General features: G+C 37.1%; 1 protein-coding gene and 1 pseudogene across 10 annotated transcripts in view; both read left to right on the top strand.

Moving 5' to 3' along the window:
- LMNTD1 (lamin tail domain containing 1) overlaps positions 1 to 26,928 on the top strand; it is a 448,355-nt gene that overhangs the window by 232,300 nt on the left and 189,127 nt on the right. The gene's annotated exons all lie outside the window — the stretch shown is intronic.
- On the top strand, positions 507 to 14,214 carry LOC125919823 (protein kinase C-binding protein NELL1-like; annotated as a pseudogene).

Raw genomic sequence — 26,928 nt, 5'->3', positions numbered from 1 at the left:
CAGTCATCTATGGCTGCTCTTAACATCGAATCGGTGACCAAAACCTTTGGCTACATTTGTTCCTTCATGAACATTACCATTGCCACCAGGCAGGTCCAGGCCTTTATTATTTTGTGCCTAGAGCACTGAAATATGGTTATAATTTGTCTCTCAGACTAATTATTTTTTCACTTGCCTCATCGTGGACACATGGTCATATTGGCCTTGTTAAGACAATGGATTGTCACAGCATCTCCCAATTGGAAACCAGACTCCATGTCTCAGCTCCACAAACCATGATTTGGTCCATACTATGTTTTTCCTACTCCATTACATGAGCTTTATGCTTAGTTCACAAGATTATGCAGTCAAATAGTATTTATGGGGTAGATTTGTGTTATGGCTGAGTATACAACTATGAATAAGACACTGCCTCTATGATCCCAGAGCTAGTACTTTATTGGGGCAGCCAGTCAAGTAAATAGGAAGCAAGATACACTAGAGTGAACTCTAACATAGGGGAGAACATGGAGAATTATGAGACCCCCAAAGCAGTGGCAGCTCATCCAGTCCTGGAGCCCCAACAAGGCTTGCCTGAGAAGATGGCATCTCACTTGAGTCCTATAAGACAAGTAGACTACTCATTGGCCCTACATATGGGAAACAACCTTTTAGGCTCAGCTCAAACCTCAGGCTATGAAATTGCTTCCTTACCACATGGTCAATCCCACTGGTCTCCTCTCCCTATTCTGAGCTGCTATAGCATTCACTCATTTATTCATTCAATAAGCAAATACTTCTTGTGTCCTATTATGTACCAGGAGCTGTCTAGGCCCTGAGATACAGCAGCGAACAATTAAGTCCTTGCCCTTGGGGAACCTACATTGAAATGAAATGAAGCAGACACTATCAAACAAAGAAATAAATATATAATATATCAGATATGGTAGATCCCGTGAAGAAAACTAAAATGGGATAAGGTAATAGGGGATCTTATTTTAGCTAAGGTGAAGTCCCCCTGCTAAGGTGACATTTGAGTTGAGAGGTGCATAAAGTGTGGAGAACTGAGGGAAGAAGTTTGCAGGCTGAAGGAACATCAAGTGCAAAGGTGATGCAACCAGGAGTTGGTTTGGAGTTGTAGGAACAGCACTGACTTAGTATTGCTCATTTGACTTCTCATTGAATATCACCTCCAATCGTTATTGCCATTTCAGGTGAAGGCTGAGCTTTTCCTCTCAAACATATTTTCAGTTTATGGAGGCTAAGAACTATAACTTCATCTTCTTTATAATGTTGCTGCTCTTCTCCCTTTATCAGTCCACTGTCTTCATGAGGCTACCAAGAAGTGTTTTACTGACTAATGTTAACTGGGATTTATTTATGTTCTTGATAAATTATATATGTTACTTTCCTTACCTGGCTGATATTAAAAGAGAACATCCCATAAACACTGAGAGAAATGGGTGGGTGGTGAGGAGAAGGGTACAGAAACACAGAAAATATCCTGAGTACCAATTTCAAGATGTGCTTCAAGGGCAAGAACTAGAACACTTGTGGCAACGTTTCTGCAAAGTTTAATGCAGTAGGGATGTACTGGGAACCAGAATTGGACGGACAACTCCAAAAAACTGATTTAGTGAATTGTAGTGTGTGGGTTGATTAAGTATTGATCAGTGACCCAGCTCAGGTCTGAAACAGCCTCAGAACTACCTTCTAATAAGCCATAAAGCAAAGGAATTGTTCACGGATTTAACTGGAAATCTCATTGGGGAAGCTGTGAAATCCTTGGGAATAGGAAGTTAAGAAAGTTTGAAAATTCACTTAAATGTTTATCTTTTTAAAAATCAATGCCGCAAATATCACTAAGGTGAATAAGATTAATTAAGGAACAGATGGTTCTGAAAACTCTGAAGGCATTCTTATTTGAGACTCAGGAAGTACCTGATTCGGATTTCATTAGGTATTTTAGGATATGTTTAGCATGTGAAGTCTTTCTTTAGGCGTTGAGTTCAAATGGATCTCATGTTGTAGAGTAGCAGTGCAGTCTCTGGATCCCTGAGGATCCTGTGACATCAAACTATTTTCAAAATGACGCTAAGATGTTATTTTCTATTAAGTATGTCCTGGTGGTAGGGAAATCTGCTGGTGTCTTTGCAGGAACCAAGTAGATAGTACCAGACATTGTGTTCTTCATTACCATGTACTCACAGTTAAAAAAGATGTCTTACTTAAGAATGCCCTTGACAGAGCAGTGAAAATTTATGAAATTTCAGCCCTTGAGTACATATCTTATAAATATTCCATATGCATTAAGTACTTCTTCTGCATACCAAAGCTCAATAGTTGTCTAAAGGAAAAATCATTGTTTGAGTTGCAAGCTGAATAACATTTTTACATAAAAGAATGTCTACACACTATCATTTTATCAACAACGAATGAAGTGGGTATGTCACTTTAAGGAAAATAACTTATTAGGTGCCAATGATAACATTTAAGCTTTCAAATGAAAATTTGAATTTTTGGAAAATTTGTATCTACCACTGTGAGCTTGAAGTTTCCACAAATTTAAAAGGGACTTTTAGGATGAGATTTACATTTATTACATGAATGTTAACAAATGTGATATTTTGATATTGTTTAATGAAATGTGTCAACATTCCAAAGATCTCCATAACTCATTGAACCAGTAATTTTCAGGTGATGGATGCATGTTGTTTCAAAGCATGCATGTATAAAAGATCCAGTCAAAGTATAATATACACTGGTGAATTTTAACGTAACACAGTATGAAAAGTTCATTGATGTGGTTTCTGATTCCACATTGCAATAACCATTAATAACTTTTCAAGTTCCTCTATCGTATCAAAACATATCCACAGTTATCTGAAATGCCATTAAAATGTTCTTTTTCCATCTACACATCTGTGTGAGGCCAGATTTTCTTTATATACATCAACCAAGGCAACACCCAGCAAACACAAAAGGCAGAAGCAGACATGTGGATCTAACTATCTTTAGTTAATCCAAATATCAGAGATATTTGCAAAAATGTGTAAAAATCTTGCTAGGTTTTTTATTTTGAAAAATAATTGTTATTTTTCATTAAAAATAGGTTATTTATATTAATATGTAAAGAGGTTGTCCTTGTTATTTTTAAATTAATATTTAAATGTTCTCAGCCTTAATTTCTATTATGAAAAGTATCAATAGACATAAATTGATATAGACATATCTCTTTAGGCTATAAACTCTTTAGAGTCCTTAATAATTTATATAATGCAAATTATTCCAAGCTTAAAATGTGGGAGAACTACTGCTATCCAGGGTTAAAAATTATTATATAATAAAATAATCTAATGAGTATCAGCAACACTGAAAACAGTCTCACTTTCCCTTGTTGGTATGAATGCATACATAGATAAGATTCTATGCATGCCTGGATAAATAGATAAATGCTTTCTCCCCACTTCAGACCTCAGGGGCAGGGAGTTGAGTTAATCACAAACCTTAGTCTATGATTAATGGTCCCTGTAAAGCTCTGCTCCTGTTTTATTTAAACTCTTCTAATGTGTTTGCTACATATTCTTCTTTGGTTTTGTATGTGTACTTGTAAAACACATATTATGGTTTTATTTACATAAATGGTACCATATATATATATATATATATATATACATATATATATATATATATATATATATATATATATATATACACACACACACACATACATATATAATTTTCTTTCTATTTTTAATCTTAGCATTATAAGGATCTAGCCCTGCTATCACCTGCTAATAAGAAAAGACAGACAGACAAATCATCTGACTTATGTATATTTTTTTCAACGTATGCAGCTAGAGATTTTATGGCAGCATTTGAAAATTCTACCCTTTACATGACAAACATGAAAAGCCACCTCTAAGGTACAACCAAATATAAAATGGTTTTACCGTTTGCTCTCAAAGCCCATGCCATTGAACAGCTTTTATTGATGGTCTGTGTGGTCCGTGTGCTTGTTCGCTCCATCAGGGTTTCTTACAAACGTGAGACAGACCGCAGAACTTCAGCGTTTTGACTCCCCAACTGTGTGATCTTAGGCAGGTTATTTAACCTCTCTGTCCTGTCTATAAAATGGGATTAATAATACTACCTGCTTTAGAGTGTTGATATGTGGGTTAAATGAATTAATATTTGTAAAGTGTTGAGAACGGCACCTGGAACATAGGAAACATTATATAGGTATTTGTGAAATGCAATAAAATCAATGAAAAGAATATGCCATCTGAGAGCATCTGACTAGTTCCTGTGAATCATAATCTGCTTTTCCTATTAGAGCATTTGTCCCCTTTATCTTCCTGAGGAAGATGTTTTGGTAATAAAATATCACTGAATGATTACAGACAGAGGTAGGAGGATCTTACTGTGTTATTTTATAGGAATTAAGTTTTCATACCTTGTAAAGAAATTTTGAAAACCCCAAGAATTATATCATATCCCTTAAAAACTTTACATAAAAATTCTAAGTAACAATTAGATCCTAAGGATAAGAATCAGGAGCAGAGATTCATTGATCAAAAAGACTCATGTGTGCTTAGAATAAGAAAATGAAAGAGCTGTATATTTCATGTCAAATATAGTAAGTTGCCAAGTTCTTTAGGGGCCACAGAGCTATCTTTTTCCCTCTCAAGACTTCTGTGACTTCACACTGTTCTTTCCTGGCCACAGAAAACGGAATTCCCAGTGTCAGGAGCTGTGAAGACAGAGCAACTACAACAGCCTTCAGGTGCTTTCTATGACCAAGTAATTCCTGGCATGAGGCATTACATTTTTTACTGCTTTTATCCTTATCACTGATGATGATGTCATTTTAAAAGCACTAACAACATCAGAAAATGATGAGCGCTTTTAATGGAATTTGAAGAAATCTTTCAGATAAAAGGCCAACCATGGGATAAATTTCTTATTTTGAAAATCAAGCCAAATTTAATTGTTCCAAACTGTTTTCTGTTACAGACCATTGTAATAGAAATATTTTTTTTTCCAAGAGTGCTCACAATCACTTTTCAGATTCGGATGTCCTGGAATAAAGCCAGATTAACTCTGAGCTGTGAATTTTACAAACACTCTTGTTTAACCTATAATCGATTTAAATAGAGCCATTCTACAAAATGCAAACATGGTAATTGGTGCAATTTTATTTTTTTGCATGAAACAGCATACAAGAATATGCTGGCTTTGACTTTCTGGATCTTTGCACAGCCAGAAGTCTGGCAGAATAATCACTGAAGTTCAAATTAGAGCCCCAGATGGAAACACAAACAGGGGCCACCACTGTGCCTTTTTCATGCTTCGAAGCTCAGTTCTGGACAGAAATGTGTTTCTAGTTAAAATGTAATCATTTCCAATTCCTTCTGATCACTGGATCATATTGGAAAGAAACAGCCTGAGGACTACAATTGCTTTTAATTACCACTGAATGTTGATTGAAATTTTCATTTCCTTTCCATACATTTGTATTTTTATTGAACAAACAAGAATAAAATAAAGATATGGCCTCTTTATACTTTGGAGAAAGATCTTTGTTTAACATTACCCTCTTTGAATTAGAATTTCCTTGTCAGGATTTCCTTTCCTTTCCATGGGTTGCAGAAAGAGCCAAATCAGTTTAACATTCTTGAATTGAGGTCAGGTTTAAAATTAGGTAGTGTTGTTTGTTTGTTTATTTGTTTTAATTCAGTAAGACTCAAGGGAGTTCATATACTTCTGTGATTAAAGAATTTAAAACAGTAAGATACTTTTTTCCAACCTCACCATGCTTCTACCTCTTCACATCATTTTATTTTACTATTTTTACATTTTATTTATGTAAATAATCTCTACACCCCACATGGGGCTCGAACTCATGACTCTGAGATCAAGAGTCACATGCTCTTCCAACTGAGCCTGCCAGATGCCCACCCCACACCATTTTAAAAATTAATATATACCAAAATTATTGGGAGAACAAGTAAAAAACAAATGAATCGAAAGCCAAAAATATCCTTTCTCACATTAAAACTTTATGGAATATTCAATATTTGAAATTTTACATTAGTTCTGATCATCATATATTACTGAAATGCTATAAATAACAACTATTCTTCTTTTTAGCTAGGACCTAAGACCTGTATTCTAAAACCCAGCAGTGAATAGTGGCACCCAAATTCTGCTCAAAATAGGAATGAATGGCAAATAGATGTTTCATGGTCTCATATGATTTCTTATGCAGTGTCTCAATTGTGAACAATTTATGTGTCCAAGGAAATGTATTTTTAAAAATTTTTTAATGTTTATTTACTTTTGAGAGAGAGAAAGAGAGAGAGAGAGAGAGAGAGAGAGAGAGAGAGAGAACGTGAGTAGTGGTGGGGACAGAGAGAGAGGGAGACATGGAGTCCAAAGCAGGCTCAGAGGCCGACATGGGACTCGAACCTATGAAATGCAATATCATGACTTGAGCCAAAGTCAGCCACTTAACTGACTGAGCCACCCAGGTGCCCCAGTAAATGTACTTTTTGATGCCTTTCTGATCACCGATTAAAGAAAAAATGCCTTAGGAAATTGATTGTATTGTGGAAATATATGATCTCTAAAATGAATCCCATATTTGGGTTTCTGAAGGGGACATTGGAAATAAAGAGAGGAAATGTATATGCATGTCTGGGAAGATTTCATAAATCAGTATGTTTAATTAATCCACAAAATGTTATTAATAGCATAAGCTGTGGAGTCAGAGATACCTACATGGTTCAAATCCATCTTACTAATCCTGTGAACTTGGGCAAATAACTCAACCTCTCTATGCTTAAATTTTCTTGCCTGATAAGTGACTAATTATAGTCTCTCCCTCAAGAGTTCTGGAGAGGATTAAATCAGATAAAATGAAATGTTCAGCACAGTAATGGAACCATAGTTCTGAATAATGATTATTGTTCCTATACTTACATATACACAAAAAAGAATAAACTACTGTCCGTGCCTTCAGAAATATTATTTTCTCACTGAGGTTTTGATACACATACATGAAAAGTTGTATCCATTCAAACCAGAATATGATTCAGTGAATCTAATAAAAGCTTTAGGGCTTTAGAGAGGAGGAAATCACTATGGAATGCAGTTGTCTGATAAGGCCTCATGGGAGAGAGAGGATTTGAGCTGGACTGTAAATGAAATGTAAGATTCAGATATTGAGAAAGGAGGTGTGGTTTATTTCAAATATGAGCAATGGAGGGAAAATTGTCATTTGCATGGGATTTTGTGGGATACTTCTAGACCAGTGAATATGTGTATTTGGCTAGCATGGAAGGTCATTCTTGTAAGAGAGACTGAGAAGATGTGGAAAGGTGGATTATGGATGTCTTTAAAGGCCTTGGGGTTTTTTGAGTAGGGAATGATAGTAGTTGAGGAAGATTTATTTGGTTGCTTCTTGTTAGATGAGCTGAAGGAAGGATCAGATGGAGAAAGGATGATGAATGAAGAGGTAATTTATGTGTGGAACAGGATGGAGGTCATGAGATTGGAAAGAGAAGATAATGATAGTACGAAATTAGATATTGCAGTTCACAACAATCACCTAGTTTAATCCTTTTAACAACCCTAAATAATACAGCTAGACAGTGAAAATGATACAAAGATGAAGTCTGGTTTTCTGATTCCAGAACTCAGGCACTTAACCATTGTGCCATAGTGCCTACTACATATGGGAAAATTGGTGCCTAGAAATCCATGCATTATTTCCCTTGCAAAATACAGTTTCTTTTTAGATCAAATCCGAAATTGATCAGTGCTACAGAAACAAAATCAACCAAATGAAAAATGCAAAATTGGGAAAGCTTCAGAGTGGAAAAAAGGAAAGGCTTCAGGTGTGTCCTGATTGGAGGTTGTTGTCATGGAGAAGCTGTAAGCAGGCTAACTAGAAGTGGAGCATCTTTATGTGATTGGTTAGGGTGTGTTCTTGACTTTCTCTGGTTGGTCCTAAATTGAAAGTGGGGACAAAAAGTAGGGAAGCTGTCAGTTATTAATCAAGTCCTGGCCACTTGGGGCTGATTGTTACAGAAGTTACTGTTTACCTTCCTGGATTGTCACTGGAGATAGCAATCTGGCTTCCTGTAGTCTGATTTAAAGTTGGCTGGCTTCCTGGGTTGTTTATTGTACATAAAGGGATTGGTTTCCTGGGCAGGTTGCTGCAGGTTGTGGATCAAAGTTCTATTTTTATATATGGTCTATTTTCCATTTGTATATTCAGTCTCTCAATATTTTTCCAGGGCTTAGTTGCCTTTGAACTCCCTAAGGTACTTTCTGACCCTGGTGAAAGAAACATTATTCAGGATATAAATGTTAGAAATCTAATTAAAAATTTATTTGGGAGTACAAAGTTAAAATTGCATATTTGAGACTTATAGCCATACAATATTTTATCTCAGAACTAACAATATGTCCAATCTACACATGCATGGTTGTATATTTCAACTTAGCTTCATGCCCACCCTCTTTGTATATTCTCCCTTCCATTGCAGGGAAGGATCCTGGGAACTATATTTTCCAAAATCCCTCACCAGAAGGTTTCAGGTTATATTCCCTTATGGGAGGTTTTTCCTCAAAATATAAAAAGGAAAAAAAAATCCACTATTCTTCAGTGGCAGGCAGGTGAGGGCTTGGAGATGGTTAATGTGAAGTTTTTCCAGTGGCTTCCAAACATCCTCCTGAGAAACATTCACTTTTGTGAATCAGCTAAGGTCAATGGAAGCAGCTTTCCTTATGTTCTTGCACTTCTAGATTTCCTGAAAGCTTGCAGGGGCTTCCCTGACATTCGCTCTCCTAGCCCTTTGAATGGTTTGGTAAGTCTTTCATTCCCAATGTTAAACCCTATTTTGTTCAAAATACCTACAGTGATTTTGTCCTTCTGACTGACCCTGATGGAATGATCAGATATTCTGCCAAAAATAGGGGTGTACACATTGTCTGAGAATGTTCTGGATGAAACTGAAAACTGGAAACTATTGTGAAACAAGAAAGACAAGATAAAGAGAGGTATAGCATGAGGATAGCAGCAGAGATTCTAAGATGCCACACTGCTGACTTTGAAGATGTAGGAAGGGGACATGAACTGAGGAAACCTGGAGTATACAAAGGTATACAAAGGTATACCAGGGTATACAAAGAGAGATCCATGCAGCCCCTCATGTGAGTAAGAAATTGACTCAGCTGTTCTGGAATAAGAGTTATTCTTCTTGACCACTGTACAGCAGAAATCATTAACTTTAGGAGTGACACTGTCCATTTGAGAACTGGAACACAGCTATTTTGAACTGAAGAGCAATGGTTTGGGGATGAGATTTGATACCACTATAAACATAACAGGAAGCCCAAAACTGAAAACCTTCTGTACTGGATGGCAGGTGGACAGTGGCACAAGTTCACATTTGTCAGTGAAACCAAAAGCATGATTTATTCAAGGGAATCATCATCTGGGATGGGAATATTTATGCCAAATGGATACATAACACAGTGTCTGAACCTGAATCACCCTTGCCATCTTGCAGTGATTTTTTTAAGCCTGATGCAAGGAATAGTGGATTTACAGAGGCTTTTGGCCAAGCCTAAAAAACTACATTATGCAGCGACAAGACTTAGTCATTTGGAAAACTGTCACTGCAAGAAGACTTCCCAAGTGAGTGGACCACTCTACAGAGACCAAGTCTTCTGGGTTGATGGTGATCACTACAGGAAATGCACATGCAAACGTGGTGCTGTGGAATATTGAAGAATTTCCTGTCCCCTTCCCGGTTGCTCCCCAGGATCCCTCCTCATGCACATCGCTGGCCAGTGCTGTAAAGTCTGCTGAGCAAAATGTGTCTGTGCAGGAAAAGTCCTTTCAGAAAGCCAGTGGATTTTAGCTAAAAGCTGCTGGGAATGCTGAGGTGGAGTTTTAGTAAAAAATTACAGAAGCGTGCCCTCCTTTGAACTGCTCAGAAAAGAATCACATGCAGTAGAGGTTATAACTTTTGTACAAAAAGATCTAAATGTGGTGAAAACTCACAGTGCAAAAACTAGAACACAAAAGCTACTTGTGAGTGCAAGAATGATTGTATCTCTGCCCAGAGAGATTCTGACTGCTGTAGAAATATTGAAGAGTGTGCAGCTAAGATGCATTACTGTCATGCCACTACTATGTGTGTTAACTTGCCTGGCTTATATCACTGTGACTGTGTCCTAGGATACATTCGTTGTGGATGACTTCTCTTGTACAGAGTATGATGAATATGGCCATGGGCAGCACAACTGGGATGAGAATGCCATCTGCACCAACACTGGCTGGGACACTGCTGCACCTGCAAACTGGGCTATGTGGGGATTGGGACCATCTGCAGAGAATTCTGCCAAGAGGGCAGCGGATATGGAATATCTGTGGCTCTTAACAAATGCATCTGGATTCAAAGGAAGCCACTGCGAAAAAGATATTGATGAATGCACAGGGGAAGTCGTAGAGTGCCACAACTATTCCTGCTGGTTGGTACGACTGTGACTGCAGAAGTGGTTTTTATAATGATGGGACCTATTCACTGTCCAAGGAGGCCTATATTGACATTGATGAATGTGCTTTACGAACTTATACCTGTTGGAATGATTCTGCCTCCATCAACCTGGCAGGGGGATTTGACTGCCTCTGTCTTTATGGGCCCTGCTGCTCTGGTGACTGCCCACATGAAGGAAGACTGAAGTGCAAATGGCAGGTGTGGATTGTGAAAGAAAACAGGTGTTCTCTCCATTCCTGTGAGGACCAAAAGATACTCTGCCAGTAGATAACTTGTGTTTGCTGGAATCCAAACGTTGACCTTTTCTGTTGCCCAAAGTGTGACACCAATGTCACGAGTCAATATTTAGATCATAATGGACACAAGCTGTATCAAAATGGAGACAATTGGACTCACAGCTGTCAACAGTGCTGGTGTCTGGAAAGAGAGTTAGATTACAGGCCACTCGCTCCAAATTGAGCTGCGAGTACACAGTCATCTTGGAAAGGCATTGCTGTCCCCGCTGAGTCAGTGACCCCTGCTTAGCTGATAACACTGCCTATGATATCAGAAAAACTTGTCTGGACAGAGGCGGCATTTTAAGGCTTAGCAGCTCAGTGTCAACATGGCTGGATCTCCCTTCACGACCTACACATGCAAGAATGGAAGTGTCTGCTATTCTGTGGATTTGAAGTGTTTTCATAATAACTGAAGGATGTAAAATGGAATCATCATCATGGGGAAAAATGGACAAAAATGACCATCCAATATGATGAAGAACAGGAGTTGGTGGTTTTGTTTGTTTGTTTGTTTGTTTGTTTGTTTTTTACCACAGACAATTATTGAAGTCTCCATCTGAAGAAGGTGTTTGGGGAATCCATTTTGGACCTACTTTTTTGTTCATTCATGCTAACCTAATCTAGGGGATATACAGTGCAGTGCCTTTAAGTCTTTGCTTGTTAGAAGTTTCCCATGTTTTAAATCATGTTTCCCTTATCAGATCATTTGCAAATACATTTATATGATCTCATGGTAACAGTTGATGGAAATTTTGGTTTATTTTGTGTACTAACATAATAGAGACTCAGCTCCTTTTATTTATGCTTTTTCTGGATTTTTGGATCAAATTCTACAAGTAAAGCTGCCTAGTGTAATTTTGTCACCCCTAAACAAACAAAACCCAGCAAAAACAATGGAGAGAAAGAGTAAACATTTTAGCTCTCATATATTAGACTCAACTTCTTAATATGGGTTTCATTTCTTATTTTTTTAAAATCTTTCCAGTGTTTAGCACAAAGCTTTGCACAAATCTGTCATTCAATTATATCTGTTAAATCAAGTTGAATTAACTATGCAGATGAAAAAAGAAATAGGAATTTTGAAAAAAGAAATAGGAATTTTGAAGCAAACCAAGTCAGAAGCAGTTGATCAAAAATGAAAATAAGTATAAAAAAGAAAATAATAAAATCATAAGTGATAGTAAAATTATATATCCTGCTAAGGCCCTTCTACAAAGAGGAAATTTAAGATCAAAAGCATTAATTAGGAACAGTCTTAGAATTATCCTATGGTTTATTTCTGGTTGTATTTACCTTTTAATGCTTTTCCTCACATTCCTTCCTTTCTATTGCTCTTAACTCCTTCCAAACTAATCTGAAATCCTTTTACTTTCTGTTACTAGCCTATTAGTGACTTGTCACTAGCCTAACCCAAGCAACACCTGCCTCACTGGGACTTCTGCAGTAATCTCTCAATTGAGCTCTCTGCTCCCACGCCTGCACCCCCTCGCCCCAGTTCATTCTCTAGATCTGCACTGTCTAAGGTGGTAGCCACCAGCCACATGTGGCTACTGAGCACTGGAAATGCTGCAGGTTTGAACTGAGATGTGCTGGAAGTTTAAAGTACACACTGAATGTAAAAATGTAAGATGTCAATGAACTTGTATGTTGATATGATAATGACCTGATGGTTTGGATATGTTGGGTTAAATAAGATCTATCAGTAAAAATAGTTTTATATATTTCTTTTCACTCTTAAAAATGTGAATAATAGAAAATTTAAATGTCCTATGTGGTTGACAGTGTATTTCTACTGGACAGCCCTGCTCTAGACTGTAATCAGTAATCTTTTTAAAATAAAATTTTGTTCCTATTATTACCTTGCTTTAAACCTTGCACATAGGATAAAGACAAAAATTTGTAATGTTGCCTTTAAGCACCTGTCTAATCTGGCTTTTCCATCCCCACATCCTCCTCCTCAACCCTCATAGCTTTGCCCTTCTTACAGTTCCTCAAAGTCACTCTTCTCTTCTTAGCTGCAGTTCCACTCACATGCTATCTCCTACCTGAAATGCTTTTCGTACACTTTATGTGTCTGGTTCCTACTCATCCTTTAAGTCTCAGCTGAAATGTTACTACATGAGGGAGGCATTACTTAACAGCCTTATAATCTTAGCATAGGTGGTCATAACAAAATGTGACAGGTGGATAGGTGGCTTAAACAATAGAAATTTGTTTTCCCAAGGTTCTAGAGGCTGGAAGTCTGAGATCCAAGTGCTAGCATGGTTAGGTTCAATGAAGGTTCTCTTCCAGGCTCTGAGATGGCCACCTTCTTGATATGTCCTCACATGGCAAAGAGAAAGAGACAGAAACTCTCTGTTGTCTCTTCTTATAAGGGCACTATTCCCAGAAACAATCAACAAAACTAAAAGACAGCCTATGAAATGGGAGAAGATATTTGCAAATGATGTATCTTATAAAGGATTAGTATCCAAAATCTATAAAGAACTTATCAAACTCAACACCCAAAAAATAAATAATCCAGTTAAGAAATGGGCAGAAGACATGAACAAACATTTTTCCAAAGAACGCATCCAGATGGCTAACAGACACATGAAAAGATGCTCAACATCACTTGCCATCAGGGAAATACAAATCAAACCACAATGAGATACCACCTCACACCTGTCAGAATGGCTAATACTAACAGCACAGGAAACAAAAGCCTGAAGAGAAAGGGGAACCCTCTTACACTGTCGGTGGGAATGCAAACTGGTGCAGCCATTCTGGAAAGCAGCGTGAAGGTTCCTCAGAAACTTGAACTACCTCCCTATGACTCAGCAATTGAACTACGAATCATTTACCCAAAGGATACAAAAATACTGATTCAAAGGAGCAAATGCACCCTGATGTTTATAGTAGCATTATCAACAATAGCCACACTTTGTTTAAGAAACAAAACAGATGAACATAGGAGAAGGGGGGAGAAAAAGAGAGAGAGAGAGAAGGAAGCAAACCGTAACAGACTCTTAACTATAGAGAACAAACTGAGGGTTGATGGAAAGAGGTGGGTGAAGGGATGGGCTAAATGGATGACGGGCATTAAAGGGGGCACTTGTGATGAGCACTGGGTATTATATGTAAGTGATGAATCACTAAATTCTACACCTGAAACCAATTTTGCCATGTATATTAATTAACTAGAATTTAAATAAAAACTTGAAAAAAAAGGGAGCTATTCCTATCATGAAGGCCCCACCCTCATGACCTTATCTAAACCTAATTCTTTTGCAAATACCCCATCTCCAAATACTATCATTAGGGGTTAGGGATTCAGTATATGAATTTAGCAGGAGGGTAGATGCAATTCAGTGTATAGCCTTCCCCAACCTATATTAGATCCCCTATTATTTTATCTTATAGCAATATGTTTTGTCCTGTGTAACACTTAACACAATTTATAATTATGTATTTATTAGTTTTACAGGGATAGCATTGCAGAGTTCTTATTCAGTAAATGGTTATGGAAGCATTTTTATTGGGCTTATGTACTTTCAGAGATAGAAGGAACCTTATATAGATATGAGGAAACTAATACAGTTTACCTTTATTTTAAAAAGGGGAGTTCTCTTTTCTGTGATTTATGTCTTATAAAGTTAGTAATATTTAGATTTTCTGTGATTTATGTCTTATAAAGTTAGTAATATTTAGACTGAGAAGCTGTATGACAGTACAATTTCATCATACTGTGATAAAGTACGATAGATGAGATGAGGAAATCCTGCAAACTTGTATGAGGAATGCACAGGTTTACCTCATGTCTTGGGATTATTTAACATGGACCCACTCTGTAATGCTGTGTGAGGGAGAGTGGAAGAGGATAAGCCTTTAAATTTCAAAGAAGTCTGAGCTATCTTTGCTAGTTCCAAGTAATGCAAGTTTTTTTCAAATAATTCAAAGTATATGAAAAAGGTGAAGTCAATTGTAATTGATATTACTTGAGAGATATTTCCAATTGTTTTTCTGTTTGTTTTTTGTTTTTTGTTTTTTTTCTTTCTTGTCTTTGCTTCTCAGTATGTAATGTGTCTACTTTTCTCCAGCTATTTTTAAGATTGTCTCCTTATTTGTCTGATACTTGACTATAATGTGACTTTCATGGTTTTCTTTACATTTATGCTGCTTTGGGTGTGTTGAGATTCTTGGATCTTGGGTTAATAATTGTCATCAAATTGAAAAATGTTTAGACATTCTTTCTTCAAACATTTTTTTCTGTCTCTCTATTTTCTCTCCTCTGAGACTTTAATTACACATACATTAGACTATACTGTCCCACAAATAATTTTTCAGTCTTTTTGTGGTCTCTATGCTTAATTTTGCATAGTTTCTTTTGCTATATCTTGATATTCACAACAAACATTTCAACAACATCTGAGTTTATGTTACTGAGGTGATTTTTGAAAAACCCCTAGATAATCGCAGGATGGGGGTTAGCTGCTAAGGGAACTAACTGATTAGAGGGTTGGAACTTTCAGTCCCACCTTCTGACCTCAGAGGATGTAAAGGGGCTGGGGGTTGAGTTAATCATCAGTGGCTAATTATTTAATCAATCATGCCTACATGATGAAGTTTCTGTAAAAATCCTAATCAAAGGGATTAGGAAAGCTTCCTGGTTGGTGAACATATAGAGGTGCTGGGAGAGTGGCATGTCCAGAGAGGTCATGGAAAGTCCATGCCACTTCCCTCAAACCTTCCACCTGCATCTCTTCCACCTGACGGTTTTTGAGCTGTATCCCTTTTATCATAAAATGTTAATCTCATAAGTAAACTGTTTTCCTGAGTTTTGTGAGCCACTCTAGCAGATTATCAAATTTGGGGAGAAGGTCATAGTATCTCTGATTTAGAGCCAATTAGTCAGAAGCACAGGTGACAGCCTGGACTTGTGATTGGCATCTGAAGTTGATGGGAGAGGGTATTCTTGTGATACTAGGCCCCTAACCTGTGAGATGTGGTACAATGCAGCAGTTAAGTTATAGGATACCTAGTTGGTATCCAGAAAGCTGGAGAATTGTTTGGTATGAAAAGCCCACACATCTGGTGTCAAAAGTGAGTTATTATGAGTAGTAGAGTAAAAGTAGAGGAGAAACACAAAATGTTTTTCTCTTTCAAGTAGTATGTATTTTCCATTACTAAAAATATGTATACTGAATAGTTTAAGATAACCATACAAAATTCTTATAAGCTATATAATTAATTCCCCAATTTCTTACCTCTCCTTCCCAATATGCATATGTTTTAGAGGTAGTTATTATCATGGTATCAATTTAAAAGAAAGAAAGAAAGAAAGAAAGAAAGAAAGAAAGAAAGTTAAAACTGTCACAGAAGTAATTCCACATCTTCATGGCTTTTCCTATTTTCAACACTCCACTCCTTTTAAAATGATATTTCTTTCAATTACTCAATTGAAATATTTTGAAGAAAATTAAATTAAACTGGGTATTAACTTATGTTTATATTTTATAAGCTATTTTTAACATAAAATTTTCAAACATAATTTATATCCACCAACAATATCTAATTCATGTGTTTTATTGAAAATGAGACTCTCTAGAGTACTATGTACTACTAATCTTGCTCAGCACCACAGACTCAACTCTTATCAGCTAAACAACTCTTCTTAGACAATATGATAGTTAATAAAAGAGTCAGTTGTCCCTGATTGTTTATGCTACCTAAAGTCAAATTTAAAGGGATTGTGCTATGATACAGGGTACCATCTAAGATGCTTGCAAGATGGCCATTGTATACTGCAATATTCATATATATATATATATATATATATATATGAAGTATATATGAATACTTTAGTCCTAAGAATCATATATATATGAAGTATATATGAATACTTTAGTCCTAAGAATCACCATATATTATGAACATATACTTGGCAGTCTGCTTATGTGTATGTATATGTTAAAAATCAGGACTGTAAATCCTGCATGAAAATGCTGGAACTTGAAAGAGCTGCATGGAGTTAACGTTTATAGCATGGAGTTAAACTTTATAGCCTGGGAGATTGCCCCTTTGTCACAACTTGAAACACCACCACGGCTTGAGGCATAGAGATGAAAGTCCTATAACTCAAAATAGGCTAAAACAAGAAAGTGGCTGCTATTGAAGCATTTAAGAAGACCAAAACTTATTTATATTATATCGTCTTCCAAGTTGGGTATAATGTATAAGCACCCTTTCTTTTCAAAAGGAAATTTCAGGCCAACTATTTAAGTATATCATTTCTTGGCCAGATTTTTTTGCCTTCAGTATAGGTGTGGTTTTGGTTCTCCCATGTTCCATCTTAAAGGAATTGTCAGCAAGATCCAATACCAATTACTTCATACCTAAGCACTATGATAACTCTATTTCTCTTTATCTCATCACAAAACCCTGTAATAGCTACTGAAGTCTTTTTCGTCATTCATCATTCTATCAGCAGTTTTTTGATGGCCTAAGGTGCTAACTGTGCTACACTGATGTAGATCTTAAGCTATTCATTCTACATGGATCTTGAGCTGTTCATTCCACATCAGTATACTCCAAGAGACAGATACAACCCCAGGTTTAAATAAGCCAGAACAAAGCTTTGAACTTTGTATTATGTATTTGTATTATGCCCTCTCTTTTTAGATATACAGATATACAACCAAACAACTTGGTAAAACCACTGTATAAAGTAGATACATATCTGCCTTCAAATAAAAAATTTTAAGGTATTCTGATTATTTGAAGGATCAGAAAGTCATAATGTTTGTTAGTCTAGGCCTTTCCAGTTGTAAATGCCACAATGGGATTAAATACATACAGATTTGATTTCTGTGAGAGAAAAATTGGTGGGAGTCCGAGAAGGTGCTGTGCAAGGACCAAGCACAAGAAAAGGGAAGGAAAGTCATATGGAAGGATTCTAGACTATCATGCAGCCTAAGGAAGATTCAGCAAGACTCTCAGGAAGTTCTCCAGCCAAACCTGGCTGTCAAAGGCGTTCTGCATCTCCCAGGAATGGACCTATTTTAGTAGCCCTGCCAATGCTCAGCCCTAACCTGGGAGCAGCCCAGTGCTGCTTTGTACTAAGCATGGCCTTAGTACAAACAGGGGAATGGATTTAGGAGCATGGCAGCTGGACCCTGATCAAGTTCTCTGTGGTTACCTTCTCATGCGCACCACAGTTATTTTCTTAAAATATGAAATATAGTTCAGGATTCAGGAATTCATTTTATATAAAACATCCAAATCCACCTAATTGTAATTTCTGTCACAATAGGACTTGTATATTATATTACTTCAAACAAGGCTGGGCACAATACAAACTACAACAACCAGGCCTCAAAGCAATATACTTCATAAATGGAGAGCAAAGGAATCTGCCAAGGTCCCAGAGTTGAGCTGATTTAATCTACATCTTGAATCTGTGTTTAGCAGCTTGGGCAAAAACAGAAACACATTAGGCTACTCTTGTTTTCTTTTTATGACAAAAGAAAGCCAATAAATTTAATACCATCGTTCTTCCTGGAACTAAACTCAAACAGGAATTTTATTACTTGCTTCCCTGTACAAGGAACACTCACTACCATAATGGGTCATATCTCCAATTGTGGATTTATAAAAGGATCATAAAATGCAGTTCAAGGAGATGATTCTTGTATTGGCCTATGCTAAAGGTAGAGGACTTAACACTAAGCTGTAACTTGGTCAAGGAATTTCTTTTTGGCTTTAATAATAATGATTCAAAAACCCATTCCTTCAGGTATCCTAAAATAATGCTGGGAAGAAAACTCAAAAAACTCAGAAGAGAAGATAATAAGCCTGCTCATTAGACTTGGCTAGACTTCCCAATTACCTAAAATTGTAGAAAGGTCTTCAGCCGATCTTTGAGGGATGTAAATTTATAGGAGAATTTATAATCAGTGTTTTCTAAAGTGTGTTATATGTATCATCCATAGCTCAAGTGAAGATGTAAGAGGATAAACAAAATTTTTAATAATGTCATTTTAATATGTTTTAATAAATATATAACTAGTTCATTGAAGCCATGAGTTCACAGATAAAATTAAGAAAAAAAAGATTTAAGACAGCTATTAAATTATAGTATATGGGTCAGCAGACATGGAAAAAATCAAATAGTGAGGATGATACTATAACAGGCTAGATAATGGCCCCCAAAGATGTCCAATACTAATCCCCAAATCTGTGAATGTTCACTTACATGGTGAAAGGGATTTTGCAAATGTGATTAAGCTAAGGATCTTGAGATGAAATTACCTTGGATTATCCTGGAGGGCCCAATGATGTAATTACAAGTGTTCTTAAGAGGGAGACAGGAGGGTCAAAGACAGAGGAATGGGAGATGTGACGAGGAAGCAAGAGGTTGGAGTGTTGTTAGGAAGGGGCCACAGGCCAAGGAACACAGGCGGCCTCTAGAAGCTGAAAAATAAAAGGAACAAATTCTCTGTAGCTCCAGGAAGGAACCAGCCTCGCCAACAACCTGATTGTAAACTTGTTTAAAAGACTTGTTTTAGGCTTCTGACCTCCAGAACTGTAAGAAAGGAAATGCCTCTTGTTTTAAGCCTATGATAATTTATAGCAGCAGAAATAGGAAACTAATACAGATATTCATCAAATGACTGACATTTGTGAAACATTGCTTTAGCAAGTGTCTGAGTGCAGGTATTTTATGTTATTTATTAAGGCAACAGTCACAAACTACAGATGCCAGATTTGTTGTAATTTGTGTATTCATCACTTAACAAATATTTCTGCAAGTTACTCATTCCCCTGCTATATAATTCATCTGTAACTGGACACTTGAAATCAGTTTTGTAATTTAATGATAATAATGGAGGAATTAATAGCATTTATAGAACGTTAAGCAGGCATGACACTGTTCTAAGCACTTTATACATATTATTTAGCCTTCTGGGATAGTTTCTGTTATAATCCTATTTTATAGATTGACTTTGCTGAAGAATGGAGAAGTAAAATAACTTCTCCAACATCACAGCTGGAACCAGCTTTAAACCTGCAGGTCTGTTTTTATCTGGAGCCTGGGTTTTCACCATATTTAAGGAGTCCTGGATGTTCTCTTTCCATTTCCTTGCCGAAATTGGTCTTCAGTTCTCCTTTACAGTGATGTTGTACTCTTTTCATTAAGTGATCATTCTTCTGGTTGTAGAAACCAAAGCAAAATAAGAATACTTCTGCCTTCCCTCTACCATCTGATAACATTAAAGCATTTTCCTATCCACTGTTTGTTAATAATTTTCTCAATAGGAAGCTACTTCAAATATAAGTTAATATAAAGTAAAATAGTTTTAATAACACTAAACAAAAATCATGGAGAAGTAATAAAAATGTAATATTCCGTTAAAATGCCATTAATTTTCTTTACAGGAATTTAGAGTAGTCTGTGCTCTTGCCCTTGCTTCTTAGAAAAGCAATATGGACCTTCTCCGTTACTGTGGAATCTTAAAAGGCATTTAGGCGCTTTGGGCTTCAGGTCCCTCTTCTGCGAAATTACAGTTGGGCTGAAAACTCCCCAAGGCTTCTTTGAATTCTTGAATTCAATGACTGCAATACATATATTTATTTCTTTTGGGAAGAATAATTCAACAGAACCCTGCCTGTTAATATGACACAGGACCCTGATTTACCAGACATGTCTAAGAGCCATGTGCCTTTGATGCTGGACTCATTACTTATCTTGTAGGCTGCTTATGAAATGTGTTCCCTTTCAGTGGGTGGGGCCATTTCATAATGTATGTTTGCTTGAATAGTCTACTTGCTCCTGTGAACTTCCTACCTCTTGGTGAAAATCAGAAACTGACCACCCATTTATTTAGTTTAATGTTCTTTAATTTAGTTCTCCAAATACTGCCTGCTTCAGCCACATACATTAATACGTAACATCATTTGGCTAGCAGACTCAGAAATGTCCAAAGTCAAGAATTTCACGGAAGGAATATCCACATTAGGTGTATGGTTGGACCAGATGACCTGTTAGGGTTTTCTGGGGAATGTCATCATTTTAACAGTGAAGGTCCCAGATCCCAGGAATCCCTCAGTCCTGGGATGGTTAGTTGCCCTTTCTAAGGTCCCTTAAATCCTGACTCTAGATTGGTGCTGTCCAGAAGAATTTTCTGCAATGATGGAAATATTCTATACCTAAACTATTCAATTCAGTAGACTCGTGTGGCTATTGACTACCAGAAATATGAACAGCACAATTGAGGAACTGAATTTTTAATTTAATTAAAGTGTAACAAGTGGCTACTATATGGGACAGCACAGCTATAGGTGATGCCATGAACATGATCATTAGTGAGCTGCTTCGTGCAACAGCCCTAAGGGAAGCACCCTGGAAAGCAGTCTGAATGAACACTTGTCTAACACTCAACCCACCAGCTTTATTTCCTATATCCATTGTTATACCGACAAGGCAGTGTAAGTTTATCCAGGAATATTGATAAGATGTACCTTTATCACTCTCGAGGTCAAAGGATAGATTCCATGATGGCTTTTTGAGAAATATGTGATTTAAGTTGTGTATTTAGTCTGAGTTTCAATAGATGAGTAAGCACATCCAAATAAAAGCACTCTAGTAATTAGTACTTTGTGGTTCTTCTGTTAAGACATAAACAGCTGTGGATTTTAGGTATATGGAGACTGAACCCTTTCTGATCTAGCCTAGTGGTTTAGTGAAGCTTAGGGACATTATACCGAATTAAGTTCCAATTTGGAATGAGGACTGATTTAAAATTTTCCTAAGAGAAACCCAGGGAACTGAAGTTTGCTTTATTATATTAAAGTGAGCAGTCAGCAGACAGAAAAACACAACATTACATCCTAAAGGAGAAAGAGAGTTTTCTTGAATTGCAGAATGTTGACACCATACATCTGTCTGATATCAAAGCTGTTGGTTATAAATCTTGCAGATAACTGATCATCCCAAATCCACAAAGGCAGAAGTTGAAAGAGAAGTTGGAACATCAGAAGAGGCAAAGAAACTCCACAGCCCCTGAAGGAGGAGTTGAAGCCAGTTACAGTGTGACATATATCTTAGGTTTCTGCAGAACTTGGCTGTCCATTTAAATGCTAATGTGCAACCCTGGCATATCCTAGGAATTAAAGTGCTGAAGCAGGCAACAGCACTGGAAATTTCAGACCGTTGTTGAATATTTAGCATCCATGTGCTAAAGAGCTCAGGTATACTTTTAAATGTCAGAGAACACACCACAGCTCTCACTGTGCTCTGCTATGAATTCTTTGGCAATGTGCCACTTTTTAAAGAAAGTATGACTGCAGTTTTGAGTTTTCAAGTGATTTTTATTAAGTTGATTTGATAAGCAAAACAAGCGGTCATTACCTATAATTTATACATAGGGTATTATATTCAAATTTTCTTCCTGGTTAAAAGGTTTTGTTTTATCTCTTAAAGTTTCAATCATCTTCAACTATGAGAACTGAAAACAGAAATTTCAAGCAAATTTCAGATTTTCTTCTCATTTTATTACTCTGAATTTAATACTGTAGCACATCAAAGCTTATTAATATATCACTGAGCCAGCAACAAGCAGACACTTTGAGAAGTAGTAATAACATGTTATTGAATTTGGTACCTTGAGAAAAGGAAGAAGCTATCCCAAGGCTTAGAGTGAGCTTCAGGAAGGTCAATTATATAGGGAAATATAGCTGCTAGATGGGTAACTGCTATAATCTCTAGAGAGTACGGGTTCTTGGTATCCAGTCAACAGTTATATGCAGATTATCATTCATATGTTGGGCGTTGGGCTAGGTGCTGGGGATGTAATAATCATAATTATAATCATAATTATAATCCTAATCAGGCACTCATATACTGATTGCCCTGTGAGTAGCACTATATAAGTGCTTTACATATGTTAATTCATTTAATCCGGTGAGGACGTAATCCAACCTGTAGGTGTAAGCACCCTTATGAGGTAAGTATTTATGGACAGGGAAGTTGAGGCAAGAGATTATGTAATTTGGCTAAGTTAATACAGCTTATAATTAATGAAAATGGGATTAAAACCCATATAGTCTTATCTTAAAATTTACACTCTTAAAACCCCTATACATAGTGCTTTAATCCTTAATGTTACATTCCAGTAACATTTTGACCATTCTTGTATTCCAAATTTCTTTAGGTATTTGGCTTTTTAAAAAATAAAATGTTGGGGCGCCTGGGTGGCGCAGTCGGTTAAGCGTCCGACTTCAGCCAGGTCACGATCTCGCGGTCCGTGAGTTCGAGCCCCGCGTCAGGCTCTGGGCTGATGGCTCGGAGCCTGGAGCCTGTTTCCGATTCTGTGTCTCCCTCTCTCTCTCTGCCCCTCCCCCGTTCATGCTCTGTCTCTCTCTGTCCCAAAAATAAATAAAAAACGTTGAAAAAAAAATTAATAAAAAAAATAAATAAATAAAATAAAATAAAATGTTGACTCTCACTAGATGATAAATGCCTTGAGATTTTCCCCTAGTGTGGTGGTTTGCCCATATTTAGTCTTCTGTAAATGTTTGTGGTACAGTCAGTGTACAGTAAGAAGAAAGGTTTTGGAGCTGGATAGAACCTGGATAGAATCCCAGCTCAACTACTTACTCAATGTATGAACTTAGTTTCTTCATCTGTAAAATGGAAAGAGTGGAGTTATTGTGAGGATCAAATGAGATATAAAATTTTTAGCACAGTACTTGGCACATGACAGGCTTGCAATGAAAGCTCACTGTTATTAGTTAAATAAATTACTTGTTTTAAAAATTGTTAACCATTATTTTCTCTTTAAACTAGAGATGAACTTAGAAATATGGAGCCATAAAAGACCTGAGAGAATATAGACCAAATTCTAGAGCTGAGGAAAATGAGGTCTAGTTAGACTAGAACCCTGATAGTTTAATGTTCACTCAGGTCTCTTTATATAGAGATCTTTTCTCCCTCCCTTCATCCCTTCCTTTCTATTACTTTATTTACTCACTCAATATATTTTTTATTAAGTACCTACCTAGGTACCAGGCTCTGTAATAAGGATAAATCAAGTAGTGAGTTTCCACTCCTCACCCAATTTCTTCTCTAGCGGTGGCTCAGAGTGTGAATCCTGGACCAGCAACAGTTGCATCGCTTGGTGTGATGGTTAACTTTGCTGAGCCATGGGGTACCTAGACCTTTTGTCAAACATTATTCTGGATAGGTCTGTGAGTATGTTTCTGGATGAGATTAACATTTGAATTGGTAGGTTGAGTAAAGCAGATAGACCTCCCTGATGTGGTTGAGCCTCATCTAATCAAAGACCTGAATTGAACATAAAGGCTGAGTAAGAGGGAATGTCATCTTCATGAGGTCCCAATAGTTCATTTTTGCTTTTAATTCCCTTCCCTTTGGAGATGTGTCAAGTAAGAAATTGCTGCGGCTGAGGTCAGAGAGGTTGTTGCCTGCTTTCTCCTCTAGGGTTTTGATGGTTTCCTGTCTCACATTCAGGTCCATCATCCATTTTGAGTTTATTTTTGTGCATGGTGTAAGAAAGTGGTCTAGTTTCATTCTTCTGCATGTTGCTGTCCAGTTCTCCCAGCACCATTTGTTAAAGAGACTGTCTTTTTTCCATCGGATATTCATTCCTGCTTTGTCAAAGATTGGTTGGCCATACTTTTGTGGGTCCAATTCTGGAGTCTCTATTCTATTCCATTGGTCTATGTGTCTGTTTTTGTACCAATACCATGCTGTCTTGATGATTACAGCTTTGTAGTAGAGGCTAAAGTCTGGGATTGTGATGCCTCCTGCTTTGGTTGTCTTCTTTAATATTACTTTGGCTATTCAGGGTCTTTTGTCGCTCCATACAAATTTTAGGATTGCTTGTTCTAGCTTCGAGAAGAATGCTCGTGCAGTTTTGATTGGGATTACATTGAATGTGTAGATTGCTTTGGGTAGTATTGACAGTTTAACAATATTTATTCTTCCAATAGTAGGAGGGAATTTCAGCCTGTCTGCATGAGCTGGGATATACCTCTTTTCTTGCCTTTGACTTGAACTAAAAAATTGGTTGTTTTTGGGTCTCAGTTCTGCTGGCCTTTGGACTAGAACTTAGACCATAAGCTCTCCTAGTTCTCAGGACTTCAGATTCAGACTGAAATTTACACTATTAGCTCTCTTGGGTTTCCAGCTTGCTGATTGCAGCTCTTAGGACTTCTCAGCCCCTCTGACTACCTGAGCCAATTTCTTATCAGTCAGTCAGTCCTATTGGTTCTGTTTCTCAGGAGAATGCTAATACACTTGGGAATTCCATTCAGGGTCTACCCTGAGAGTGAGCCCATCAATTTGTATTTTACCGCCACCCCCCCCCAGGTAATTATTACATGCACTGACACTTAAGAACTGCTGTATTTAAGGGGCTCCTGGTGGCTCAGTCGGTTAAGCATCCGACTTCAGCTCATGTCACGATCTTATGGTTCATGAGTTCAAACCCCATGTCAGGCTCTGTGCAGACACTTCACAGAGCCTGGACCCTGCTTCAGATTCTATGTCTCCTTCTCTTTCTACCCTCCTGCACTTGTGCTCTGTCTGTCTCTCTCTCTCTCAAAATAGATAAACATTAAAAAAAAAAAAAAAGAAGAACTCCTGTATTTAAGACACACATCCTTGATTGCCCAGAACAATGAGGAGGGCAGCATTTTAATACCAGCACAGTTAAACTCCTGAGTCATGATTTATTTTTAGATCTCACAAATGAATGTCACCTCCCTGAACTAGCCCATTTTGACAGAATACCTTCCCTTCAGTAACAACCAGGAGACCCTGGTTGTCCAATTTCTTAATGAGCTTAGTGCATATAAATATAAATGTGAACATTCTGAATATCTGTTGTTGGTGTTGTTCCATATAAATATATTCTAAAGACTAAGTAAAACAGGTAAAAAATCTCCCCTCAAACCCTCAAAGGATTCTAATTGTTTTTACCTTTAGTGTGGGATGGACCTTATCTAAAGCAAGCAAGCTACAGAGACAACAAAGCATTTTTACTCTTAGAGTGTTCAGCAGAGCCTGCTGGAGTTACACAGTGCTCCCTCCCCAGGCATCGTGATCTTCATTATTCCTTCCCTGTGATTAAACATGCAGCTCTGCTTTCAGACTCTTCAAGGGCAATCAGAGGAGCTACAGGAATTCACATTCTGCTGTTCCGTTACCAAAACACTTACACTGTTCTCATGGCTGTTCTGGGTTTTTGTGAAGTATTGGTGGTGCATGTTTGCCATTTGCATAGTAGGAGTCCGTCAGTAATGAAGGTCACAGACTTTTTTTATTTTTTCCTCAAGGAAGATTATCTGGAAAGAGTTTCATTTCTTTCCTAACAGAAAGGACACTTGAACAGGTAATAGACCTTTTGTGTCAAAAACATTGTACCAGCACGTGATCCATGAGTGTTGTTCCACAGCAGTAAAACAGACCTTCAGCCAAATGGCATGTTCTGGAATTCTTTGTAGGCAGATCAGCAGTCAGTTTTTTAGTGCACATACACAACAAATGGATTATAATATGTTGTGGGTTACTAATCAAACAATCCAAGCTTACATTTGTCATCATCCACAAATATTCCTTGAGAGCTACTATGTACAAGCCAGTATCCAATGGCATGGTACACAGACAGAAACACAAAAATGCTAAATCATAATCATTAACCCCAAGTATATATTAAGTACCTACTGTGTACAAGCCAGTCTCCTAGGCAATCATGCATAGCTATAAACTCAAAAGCCATTTGATGAGTGCCTTTATGTATTAAGCATCTTTATTAAGGCATTTATATATATTTTTTCCTCTTTAGATCCTTTCAACATCGATATGAAGCAGGCATTATTGTCACCATTTTATAGATGAGACAGTGACATAGAGTTGTTAAATAATTTGCTCAGAATCACTTATTTTTGTGAAATGGAAGAACCTCATCTTAAATCCTTATCTCTCTGAATCTGAACATTGTAAATTTGTGTGTGTGTGTGCTTCCAGAAGTTTTTATCTAAATGGTAAGTCAGACACATACATTAAAAAATAAACAAACAAATAAATAAATAAG

The sequence above is a fragment of the Panthera uncia genome, chromosome B4 (genome assembly GCF_023721935.1).
Source record: "Panthera uncia isolate 11264 chromosome B4, Puncia_PCG_1.0, whole genome shotgun sequence".
Taxonomy (NCBI): Eukaryota; Metazoa; Chordata; class Mammalia; order Carnivora; family Felidae; genus Panthera; species Panthera uncia.
Note: the sequence above shows the minus strand (reverse complement) of the source record. Positions and strands in the feature narration are given on the sequence as shown.